We start from the raw sequence: 12535 nt of genomic DNA, 5'->3' as shown, positions 1-12535 counted from the left end.
CGGAGCCGCCCTCTCGTGCCCATTGTACAGATTCAGAAACTGAGACTCCGAGATGCGGAAAGATGTAGCCTGGGCCCTGGGAAAGGCAGTGATCAGAGTTCTCGAGTCCTTCAATTGCTTATTATAAGTTGTTCTCCATTAGGGGAGGGGCTGCTTTGTTTTGCCCTGCACCTGGAACTCAGCACGGTGCCTGCCATGCAGTAGGTGCTTAATAAATACTCGGAATGAATGAGGAAAGATGGATCGCCCTGGGGGAAGGTTGCAGATGATCAATCCATCACATCTCTCGCTCTCACTTTCCCCACAGCCCGAGGGGAAGCCCTGAGGTTCTGCCAGGCTCCGGATAAGGGTCTCTCCCGGGTCTGAAAGAGCCTAGAATCACTCAGCCAGCTGCAGCTGGAGAACCGGAGGCTGTGGCTGCCCGTGCTGAGGGCCAGGACTAGCACTCCCCCGGGCACCACCGCTTTCGCTGAAATGCCAGTTCCGCAGGGTCACTGGGGTGCCTTGGCCATGTGTATTCCCCACACTCCCATCTGTCGGCCTTTGTTTCCCTCTGTGTAAGGAAATTCGCTAGTGGGGGCTCATTACTGCAGCATTACTAGTCACCCTTTCAATGAGAAAAGAGGGGAGGAAGGCCCATCCCCCAACCCCTGTGTAGTACTTTTGCCAAGAAAACCCCAAATGGGGTCACAGAGTCAGACAGGGCTCAACAACAATAAAGGCCATAAACAGGTTTCAGAAAAAAACCCAAGTTATCAACAAAATAATGCTCCAAATTGTGGGGAATAGAGCAAGATAAGGTGAAGAACTTACAAGAATATGTGAATTCTTTTTCTGTATTTTATGTTCATTATTTCTGTGTTTCCCCTATGACCTGTATAATATGTGCAGACCCATATTTACTTGAGCCTTGGCCAGCTATAGCCATATTTACTTAACCTGAGCTGATGACATTTATCTGTATTTGACATTTACCCATATTTAGTCTACTAGCTGGACCACTATCTGCTTGATTAAGCCTGAAGGCCTGATTTTCTGTTTCCTAGAAATCAGGAGATTTTGGGGAAACAGAAACCTTCCATTCCAATCTCTCCGAAGAGCAACAACCAATGAGATGCCTCCCCCTCCCCTTCGCAGTGCCTGGTATAAAAGCTGGGTATCTTTACTTAGCCCTCCTACCAGGATGGGACGGCTGATCCTCCAGAGGTGTTAATAAACAACTTTTCTGCCTTCTACTGAGTAAGCTCTGAGTAATCATTTTGGGTAAGGGTCTTCTACATCCCTCACAAAATCAATCTCTAGAGAAATGTAAATTATAAATCAAAACAGCTCCGAGGCACAACCTCATACTCATCAGTTTCACTAAGTTGGCAAAAAAAAAAAAAAAGGAAAATGACAAATGCCATATTTTTTTTTATATTTTATATTTTATTTTTATTTTTTTATTTATAATTTTTTTTATTATATATATATATATTTTATAATATTATCCCTTGTATTCATTTTTCCAAATTACCCCCCCTCCCTCTATTCCCTCCCCCCGACGACAGGCAATCCCATACATTTTACATGTGTTACAATATAGTCTAGGTACAATACATGTGTGTGAATATCATTTTCTTGTTGCACAATAAACATTAGAATCCGAAGGTACATGTAACCTGGGCAGACAGATATTAGTGCTAACAATTTACATTCCCCTCCCAGTGTTTCTTCTCTGGGTGTAGCTACCTCTGTCCATCATTGATCAACTGGAAGTGAGTTGGATCTTCTTTATGTTGAAGATTTCCACTTCCATCAGAATACATCCCCATACAGTATTGTTGTTGAAGTGTACAGTGATCTTCTGGTTCTGCTCATTTCACTCAGCATCAGTTGATTTAAGTCTCTCCAGGCCTCTCTGTATTCCTCCTGCTGGTCATTTCTTACCGAGCAATAATATTCCATAACCTTCATATACCACAATTTACCCAACCATTCTCCAACTGATGGACATCCATTCATCTTCCAGTTTCTAGCTACAACAAAAAGAGCTGCCACAAACATTTTGGCACATATATGTTTCTTTCTGCTCTTTAGTATTTCTTTGGGATATAATCCCAGTAGTAGCGCTGCTGGGTCAAAGGGTATGCACAGTTTGATAACTTTTTGGGCATAATTCCAGATTGCTCTCCAGAATGGCTGGATTCCAAATGCCATATTTTTAAAAATGCTAAATGCTTTGTGTTCTTGGATATTTGGATAAATTTGAATAAATCCATTTGGATAAATCCATATTATCAATAGCCACTTAAAATAATGCTCCAAATCACTAGAGAAATACAAATTATAAATCAAAACAGCTCCGAGGCACAACCTCATGCTCATCAGTTTCACTAAGTTGGCAAAAAAAAAAAAAAAAAAAAAAAGGAAAATGACAAATGCCATATTTTTAAAAATGCTAAATGCTTCCTGCTCTTGCGAAGGGCATCCATTATTTTGCAAAGCGATTTGGAACTCTATAAAACTCTACCTATTTTCTTGGCTTGGCAATACTGCCACTAGGGAGGGCTAATAGACTTGGAATGGAAAATGGCATCCGCATCCAGGGAGGGAATTGTGGAAACTGAAGGGGATCACCTGGTTTAGTTTCCTTTCTGTTTGTTCTGATTTTTCTTTCACAACACAACTTATCTGGAAATATGTTGAAAATGAATGTACATGTAAAACCTAGACATAAAGAAATTAAAGGTTTAAAAACATTTTTAAAAGAAAACAATGAGAGGGATGGGTTCAGAAAAACACGGGAAGACTTAAATGAACTGACAAAGAGAAGGGTTACACGGTAACAACAATGGTACGAAGGTAATCAACTTCGAAAGACTTTACAGATGCTGATCAACTCAACGACCAATGACCATTCAGGAGGACTCATGATGAAACCTGGGACTCACCACCAGATATCCAGCCAAGGGGCTTTGAATGAAGAGGAAAGTGTATTCTTTCTTTTTTTCCTCCCATTCTTCCTACCGAAAGAAAGAAAGAAAGGAAGAAAGGAAGGAAGAAAGAAAGAAAGAAAGAAAGAAAGAAAGAAAGAAAGAAAGAAAGAAAGAAAGAAAGAAAGAAAGAAAGAAAGAAAGAAAGAAAGAAAGAAAGAAAGAAAGAAAGAAAGAAAGAAAGAAAGAAAGAAAGAGGAAGGAAGGAAGGAAGGAAGGAAGGAAGGAAGGAAGGAAGGAAGGAAGGAAGGAAGGAAGGAAAAAAGGAAGAAGAAGAAAGGAAGAAAGAAAGGAAGAAAGAAAGAAAAAGGGAAGAAGAAGGGAAAGCATAGGAAGGAGGAAGAAAAGAAGGTAGAGAAGGAAGGAAGAAAAAAAGCTGGAACATGGTTAATGGAGGATTTGTTTTACATGACTTCATATTTTTGTTTTGTTTTTTTCTTGCCTTTCTAATAGGTTTGAGAGGGGGAAGAGAGAGAGCATTAGAAAAAAAAATTACTTAAAAAAAGTAGTCATTCACTGAGTTCCTTTGAGAACCACAGAACTAGCCTGCTGTGTGAGTGCCACTTGGGGCAGTGAGCCAAGGGGGAGCTACACTATGTACCTGATATTTACTAGCTGTGTGACCCTGGACAAGTCATTTTAGCCCCATCTGCCTTTTTTCTCATCTCCAAAATGAGCTAGAGAAAAAAGATGGCAAAGCACTCCAGTACCTTTGCCAAGAAAACCCCAAATGGGGGATGAAGATTTGGTCACGACTGAAAAACAACAGAATAATAAATTAAGACTAGGATTGTGCTTTTTCTCTCCAGAACCTAGGATTGTACCTGGCTCTTAGCAGTTGCTTATTAAATGATCAAAGGGGGCGATTTCCGAATCAAAGGTCATCTAGTTGGCAGAGTTTGGAGTGATGGTGAAGTCTAAGATGAGAGCGGTGAGAACACCTGTCCTTCAGATTACCCTGATGTGGCCGTGTCACTGTGGGACAGTGTTTCATGGCCCCTCCCTCACCCTTCAGAGAAAACAACGGCATCCATGTTTCTGACCCTTCCAGAAAGGCCCTAAGTGGGGGTGACCCCAAGAACTCCCATTCTCGGACCTCGCCTGGCTTCAGTTGAGTCACCTCCCCCTTCATGGCCTGATGCCTCATGGTCTGGAAAGCCCAACAAAGGGGACTTTGAAAGGGGTGCTGAAGCTGCTCCCCCTCCTCCTGCTCCCGAGGCCTTTCGACACAGCCCCTGGGCACCCTGTTCTGGGAAGGGCTCTTGGTTGACCTTGTCAATGAATGATCCAAGAAGCTTGCTCATCAGAGGATGTTTTTCCTTTGGTCCCAGCAACTCACAATGATTGTCTATGAGTAAGTGTGTGGAGGGGCTGCCATTGATCGGGGGGGGGGGGGGGGGATTATATCCACTGGAACGGGATGCTGATCTGCAGAAAGAGAGAATTAACCCCATACCCCAACTCAGGGAAAACTGCAAGTCACCCTTGGAAAGTCACTTGGTTTCCATTTAAATCAACCAATTTGTATTACACATTGTACCGGTGATGTCGGCTTTATTATCTTTCTCTTCTTCGAAGGAAGAAGTCACCCAAAGCTTGAGCAGGTTCCCCTTCCCAGCTCTAACAGTGGGTATTCTAGAGTCTCTCCCCCTTTTCACATTCTCTCCCCAAATTTGAGACCTGGAAGGGAGCCCAGCCACCGCCTAGCACCCATCCTGTACCCCGAGGGAGTCTCCCCTAAGTCACGTACCTGGATTAGCTCATAAATATGGAATCATCAACTATTGAAAAAGGGATTTTTAAACTTCCTTTGCTTTCTGAACAGTTTCTCCATCACTTTCTTCAGACTAGGCAACTAATAAAACAATCAGTTAAGGCCGGGTTTGGTGAGCTTGCCAGTTTTCTCAGGTGGAAATGCTCACACCTGAAAGTCAGCAATCACCTCAAGAATCACTCCTAAGCAGGACCGGACAAGTGGCTGTCTGGCCTCCGCCTGAAGGCCTCCAGGGCGGATGAGAGGCTGCCCCTTCTGCTCTGGGACGGCCTTCTTGTCAGGACGTACTTCTTTTGGAATGGGGTTCCACATTGCCCCTTGGTATCTTCCTCACACTGCTCCAAATTCTGCCTCCTCGGGACCTCTTCCACACAAGAGCCCCCAAGGCAGAGAGAGCCACCTTTTCTGCACACCCACGTGACATCCCGAGGCGTCTCCTGTCCGGATCTCTCTCTGACCATTGGACCCAGGGAGCTCTGCAGGAGAAAGGAGGTTGCCTCCCTCACTTCCATCCGACTCCGTCACAGGCTCCCCCCCATACCGTGGTCCTCTGAGAAGGAACGGTGACCGACCACATGACAGAGACTCGGGGTCCTTCAGCCTCCCAGGAGCTCCCCGACTTCCTTGTCAAAGCCCTACTCCAGCGCTGGGACCCAGAACCACCCCACGCTGCCTCCTATCCCGTGTGGAGGACGGGAGTTCCCCCCTCATCTTCCTACTCACGGCCATCCCCCATCAGTACCTGGGATGTATCATTTGGCACTTGCCCCTATTGAATTTCTTCTGCTCAGCTTTCACTCAGGACTCTGGCCTTTTGGGGGTCCCGACACTTGTCATCCATTGGGTTTCGGGTGGTCCTCCAGAGTCTGACATACTGCTGTTTTGTGATTTTAGAAACGGAGGATGCGGGGGATGGGGTGTGTGTGATGGTGGCAGGGGTGGGGGGTAATGGCGGGCGGGAGGCTGGCAGGGATGGTGTTGGGGGCTGGGCTTTCCCAGGGAATGAACCAGTTCAGAGTCATGGGGGGGTCCTGGCTGAAGGGGGGCCACATGGACTCACTCATGGAAACCTGAATCAGCACTGCTGGGGGTCTCCTGGAGCTAGAAAGAGGTAAGCTTGGGACACGTGACAGGCAGCTCCACTTCCCACGTGGGCGAGGATACTGAGGGAGCGCATTATTTGAAGATGTGGTCCAGGCTGGAAATAGAAAGTTTCAGGAAAGGTGTAGATAAATGCACAGGTGACAGCCCCATTAATGATTAGCGAGGGCTCCGAGGGGAGGCAGCCCTGGTCTCCCCCACACCAGCCCTGGGTGGGCCAGCGGACGGAGGCCTCTCTGGTCTCACTGGCTGCTGGAGGAAAGGCAGGACAGACGGATGAGGAAAATGGCTCGGGAACGGGCTGGGCCGGCCTCGCCTTCCGAGCCCCCCTCAAGTCCAGAAGGGCAGGCAGCCCGGGAAGCACCGAGGGGGACGGTAACAACAACCGACGAGGACGCGGCGCTTTCCGGTGTGGGCAGCATCTTCCCTGGAGGCAATCCCGGAAGTACCAAATGCGCGTCTGCTTTCTTCAACTGTCCAATTTATCATTATTTTTAAATAAAGCTTTTTATTTTCATACATATGGACGGAGGCAGCTGGGGGTGCGGTGGAGAGAGCCCCAGCCCTGAAGTCCGGAGGACCTGAGTCCCAAACTGGCCTCAGACACCGAACACGTGCTGGCTGTCACCCCGGGCCAGTCACTTAACCCCAATTTCGTCAGCAAAAAAAAGAGAAAAAACACGCGCGCTCGGGTGGCGCTTGCATAGCCTTGTTTCAGATTTTCCCCTCCTCCCCCTCCCCTTCCCCATGTTAAAACAGGAGTTAAATCCACTGTGTAAACGCTTCTACCGCCTTCGGACGCGAGCTTTATTAAGGCAGGAACAAGCTCAGGAAGGAGGCGTGTCCCGGGCGGAATCGGCCCCGGCTCTTTCTAATTCGGAGGATCTCGGGTCCCCTCGTCGCGGCTCTGGGCATCGTGGGGGGACAAGGAGGGAGCAGCGGGCGCAGAGCGGGCCGGGGCGATCCCCTCCGTGGCCGGGAGAGGGCGCGAGACACCACAGCTAGTCCCCTCACGGTCCGGTGCCCGGCCCGAGAGCCATCGCGGCAGCCGGTGGCGGGCTGGTACCCCGACCCAGGGGAGCCCCGAGAGCAGGAGAGACGGAAGCCCCGGACCCGTCAGGAGGAAATCCCACGGGCCGCTGTCAGTCCCTCATTCATTAAGGGGTCTCGGCGGTGACGCCCCCCCCAATCCTCCAGGGCTGGGAACCAACGGGGGACCAGGGAGCCACTGGCCGCCCGCTCCCCGGGGGCCCCGGCCGCTCTAAAGGCCACAAGAACCTCGGGAACCTCCCTGGACGATACAGCCTCGAATAGCAGCCCCTCCCCCCCACACACACACCTAGAGTCCTCCCCTAAGTTCGGCTCCGGTCTGAGGAGAGTCCTGGCCCTGAGCTCCGGGGGGGGGGGGCGCACCCCCCCTCCCATGAGCCATCCGGGAGACCCCACGCCACGGCTGCCAAGCTGCCCGTCCCGCCTCCTCCAGGAAGCTCTCCCTGCTACTCCGGCTCCGAGGAGTTGGGGGACATCTCCGGGGGCTCGCCTCGCCCCCCGGGGGGCATCCTCCGAGCGGCTCAGAGGCCCGGACCACACTTGTTTCGGGGAGCTGAGCCCGGGCCGGGGCCGCTTTCTGCCCCCCCCCCAAGGCTGTACCTGGCCCCGCTCCCCCTTCCCGGGCCCCGGCCTCTGGAGGCCCGGCAGCGGCACATTGGCAAGAGCGGCCCGGGGGGGGGGGGGGGGGAGGAGCGGATCGGGTGGCAGCGGTGACTCAGCACTCGGGATAAGGATCTCCCCCCCCCCCCCCCCCCCGAGACTCAGTCATGGAGCCTGCGGGGTGGGCTGGCTGGGCAGAGGCCGCGGAGCCGGCCGGGCCGGGGGTGTTCCGGGCTCCGGCGCTCGGGCCGCGGGAGCAGGGGCGGGCGGGCGGGAGGAGCGCGGCGGCCGCGCGGGGAGAGGCCGGGGAGGGCCCGGGCTGCTCCAGGTGCCGCGCGGCCCGGCGGGGCACGAGGTGAGCTAAGCGCAGGCCCCGCCGCGTGCCCCCCGGGGCTTCCGGTGACGTCACAGGCAGCCCAGGGCACGGCAGGGCTGGCAGCCCTCGGCTCCTGGCTCCTTCCCGCCTTGGGAAAAGGGAAAGTGTGTCAGGGCTGGCAGCCGCCGAGCACATTCCTGCCGGGTTTCCTTCCCCTCCCAGCCTCCCCACCCTCCTGCCCTCAGCTGCCTCCGTCCCCGCCGGCACGCCACCACAAATGCCAACAGTCTCATGAGCTGGAACCTCCGGGGCGGGAGAATGTCAGCCGGGGGTGGGGCGGCCCAGGAAGCGCCCCCGCAGCCGCGGCTCCCCTCCCCCAGCTGCCCCCCAGCCATGGCTCCCCCAAAGGCAGCGGCTCGGGGGTCTCTGCACACCTGGGGCCTCACCCCTTGAGAGCCCACTCCGGCAGGGATGGCAGGGCCCACCTCCCCAAGAAGCCCAGGCCGGCTTCCCCAGCCCTCCTCTCACCCATCCTTGTGGTTCAGGCGCCGCGGGGGGGGGGGGGGGGGGGGGGGGGGGGGGGCGGCGGGCCTCCTGGGGCCCCACCCCCTCCACAGACTGGGGAACCAGACCTGACACTTAGGGTGACACTGGAGGGGCAAGGGTGTGACCTGAGACTCCTTGACTCCAAATCACCCTGCCCCACTCCTCAGAGGCTCTGCTCCCTTAGCATCCCAGGGGCACCCAGAGAGGTCGGAGAGCCCACGGGCCCTGGGAGGGGGTGGGGCCTGGCTGTTCTGAGGGTGTCAGCAAGGGAGGAAGGTGGAGGAGTGGGGAAGGGGACAGAGCCCATCTCTAGACCCTCCCTCCCCATGGGCAAAAAGGAGAGCCCAGGGGAGTCAAGAAAACAGAGGCAGAACCTCATGGGAGCCTGCTGGGGCCTCTCCCTATCTCCTGTCTGTCTTTGTCTCCCTCCTATTCTCTTTCTTTTCTCTCTCTCTCTCTCTCTCTCTCTCTCTCTCTCTCTCTCTCTCTCTCTCTCTCTCTCTCTCTCTCTCTCTCTCTCTCTCTCTCTGTCTCTCTCTCTCTCTCTCTCTCTCTGTCTCTCTCTCTCTCTGTCTCTCTCTGTCTCTCTGTCTCTGTCTCTCTCTGTCTCTCTGTCTCTCTCTCTCTCTCTTTCTATCTTCTTTCTCTCTCCTTCCTGTCTCTCTCTTTCTGTCTCTCCTTCTCTCCTCCTCCTTCTTTTCTCTTTCTCTGTTTTGGTCTCTCTCTCCCCTCCTTCTCTGTCCCTTTTGCTCTTTCCTCCTCTCCTCTTTCTGTCCCTCTCCCCTCTCTCCCTTTCCTTCTTTTATTTCCTTCTTTATTTTCCTTTTTTATTTATTTCCTTCTTTTTAATCTCTCCTGCTTCTTGCTTTCCCTCTCCCTTTTCCCAGTTTTCTCCTCTCAATCCCAAACAATAAGCTAACCATTTCTTATTCTATCTTAATGATAATTTCATCTTTCAAAGGTGGCAGGATGAGTAGCAAGAACTTCACTCCACATCTGATTCTCACCAAAGAATTGGCTATGGGGCAGAAATGATGGGAGTCTTTCGAGGAGGAGAGGAAACCTGAACGTGGGCCACATAAATAAGATGCCCTGGGTTAGGGGAGAACAGATGTTCAAAGTCTTGGAGAAAGGGTAGGGAGGGTCCCCTGGCCTAAAATTCTATTGGAAGTTAGCCAAGGAGGAATGGGAAGCTCCCAACCATGAAATTCTGGAGACTCAAAGGGAAAGCTCTGATGAGGAAAAGAAACTGTGGACAAAGACATGTGTGGATGCGTGGGAAATTCCCTGACCATCGTAGACTTTCAGCAACCTCTTGGACAGACGGATGCAAGAACACGTACTAGAAGAGAAATAAATATGTCATGGTCCAGAGTGGTGAGAAGAGCATCAGGAGTGCTAAGGCTGAGAGCAAGCTGAGGCTTGGGAGGAAACCAAGGCTAATGAAAAAGTGGTTTTTAAGGCATGTTGGGAGAGCTCAAAGAAGGGATAAGACCGTGAAGAGAGAAAGCTGGAAGTGAGAACTGGCAGAGCTGCGCAAACCTCAGTTCTTTGCTTTTTCTGTCCTCTCTACAAAGAAACATCTTTGGCCCAGGAAGGACAGAATAAAAATGGCTCCCAGAGCAGGGAGACCCAGAAGGAGCAGGGAACTCCTGAGTCTGCTGGAAGCCTGCTTCACATCCCGGGATTCAGATGAATCAGAAGACCAGGAGATGTCCCTGGGTGTGGCCAAAAATCTCTGAAATAGAATGGAAAATTAGAGAAAGCCTCAGGTGCCTTCTGCCCCATCAGTGAATACCGGGAGGCCTGGGTTCCGTTTTGGGAACCAATATCTTAGAAACGATTTTATTTAGTGGAGAGTTTTCAGAAGACAGAAAACTGAATGAGGAAGAACCCACAGGCAAATGAACTAGAAGACATGAGAACAGCTGACCTGGAAGAAAACAAGATGGGCAAGGGCTGAGCTGGTTCTGCTGGGCCCTACGGGTTATAAGGACAAATAGACCAATCTGAGGCCAATGAAAGGAAACCAGAGCTGTCCCAAAGTCCCAAGAATAGGAAGCTCCCTGCATTGGAGGTCCACCAGCAGTCTGGATGACCATTTAGAAATGGTGAAGTAGATAGAGCACCAGCCTTGAATTCAAGAGTACCGGAGTTCAGATCTGGTCTCAGACACTGAACACTTCCTAGCTGTGTGACCCTGGGCAAGTCATTTAACCCCAATTGCCTCAACAACAACAACAAAAGAAAGTACATGATTTTAATGGGATATTCTTACAGCGCTATAAGAAATAATATATGGGATGAATACAGAGAAGTTTGGAAAGATTCACATGAACTGATATAGAGTGAAGTCAGCAGAACCAAGAAAACAATATACACAATAATTATTATAAAAGAAATTGAAAGAACCACCAAAAAATCAAAAGTTGAATGTAACAAAAAATAAGGACAAAGTAGGAATTGCATGAAGAGAAAGGAAAGGACACCCCCCCCCTTCAACCACCCTTGCATGAAACTTCTAAAGGGTTACACTTGAACCTGCATATGTTTTCAAGCTTTTCCAATGTACTCATCAGTTGTACTGATTCCCCCCACCACACCCCTTTAAAAATACTATTTGATTTATAGGACAGCTCTCTGGGAAGGGGTAGGGATACTTGGAATAATGTGATAGTGTAAGGAAAAGAAGACATTAATAAAAATATTTCTCAAAAAAAAAAAAAAAAAAGGAAAGAAATGTAACAGAAGGAATTGAGTTGGATGAGATGGTGGTGTCCAACTTCGAGATTCCATGATTTTGTGTGGCTATTACAGGGATGTCTCCACGAAGACAGGAATTTGAAGTTACTGGGGAGGGGGCAGGAAACTTTTCAAGGAGGTGTGTGCAGAGTTATTGCAAAGGATATATATCATTGGATATCTGGCACAGTAAATAAATGGACATTCTTGACATTTCTTCCTCTCCCTCCATGTCCAATCAATTTTTTTAAAGTTTTAGACATCCTTTTTTTATGGGGAAATGGAGGTTAAGTGAACTAGTAAATGTCCTGTCTGAGAGCTGATTTAAATGCAGGTGCTCCCGACTCCAGAACTGGAGCTCTATCTAAAAAGCCACCTTGCTGCTTCCAAGTCTAAGAGATTCTATCTCTCCAATATCTCTTGCATTCGTCCCTTTCTGTCTTCACTCATGCATCTAATGCCCTAGTCCAAATCCCACATGAATTATTGCAATAGCTGCTTCTTTAAAAAAAAAGTTTTTATTACTATTTCTATTTCTTACATCATCCTAATTATTTCACAAATTCTTTTCCCTTCCACTCTCAATCATCCCATATAACAGATATAGTATTTTTAAAATATTGGCACTTTTTATTTTTTTTAAAAATATTTTATAATTTTTAAAAAAATTGGCACAACTGATGGATATATTGGGGAAAAGTCTGAGACCTTTTCCATGTGTAAGTGACCTCCTGTGGCCCTTCCACCTCTGCTCAGAGCTGAATTGGAGGCTTCTCATCTCTCCTCAGTCCTGTTGGATCTTTATCATCTTATCACAATTCTGTTTTGTGGTAAGAGGTCTTTTTTCCCCATTGTTGTAGTCACTGTATACATGGTTTTCTTGGTTCTGATGATTGCACTCTTCATCACTATATACATGGTTTTCTTGGTTCTGCTGACTGCCCTCTTTATCACTGTATACGTGGTTTTCTTAGTTCTGCTGACTGCACTCTTCGTCACTGTATACATGGTTTTCTTGGTTCTGATGATTGCACTCTTCATCACTATATACATGGTTTTCTTGGTTCTGATGACTGCACTCTTCATCACTATATACATGGTTTTCTTGGTTCTGCTGACTGCCCTCTTTATCACTGTATACATGGTTTTCTTAGTTCTGCTGACTGCACTCTTCGTCACTGTATACATGGTTTTCTTGGTTCTGCTGACTGCCCTCTTTATCACTGTATACATGGTTTTCTTGGTTCTGCTGACTGCCCTCTTTATCACTGTATACATTGTTTTCTTGGTTCTGATGATTGCACTCTTCGTCACTGTATACATGGTTTTCTTGGTTCTGCTGACTGCCCTCTTCATCACTGTATACATCGTTTTCTTAGTTCTGATGACTGCCCTCTTCGTCACTGTATACATGGTTTTCTTGGTTCTGCT

Source organism: Sminthopsis crassicaudata, chromosome 6 (assembly GCF_048593235.1).
Source record: "Sminthopsis crassicaudata isolate SCR6 chromosome 6, ASM4859323v1, whole genome shotgun sequence".
Lineage (NCBI taxonomy): Eukaryota > Metazoa > Chordata > Mammalia > Dasyuromorphia > Dasyuridae > Sminthopsis > Sminthopsis crassicaudata.
The sequence above is the reverse complement of the archived record's forward strand: the minus strand, read 5'-3'. Positions refer to the sequence as shown.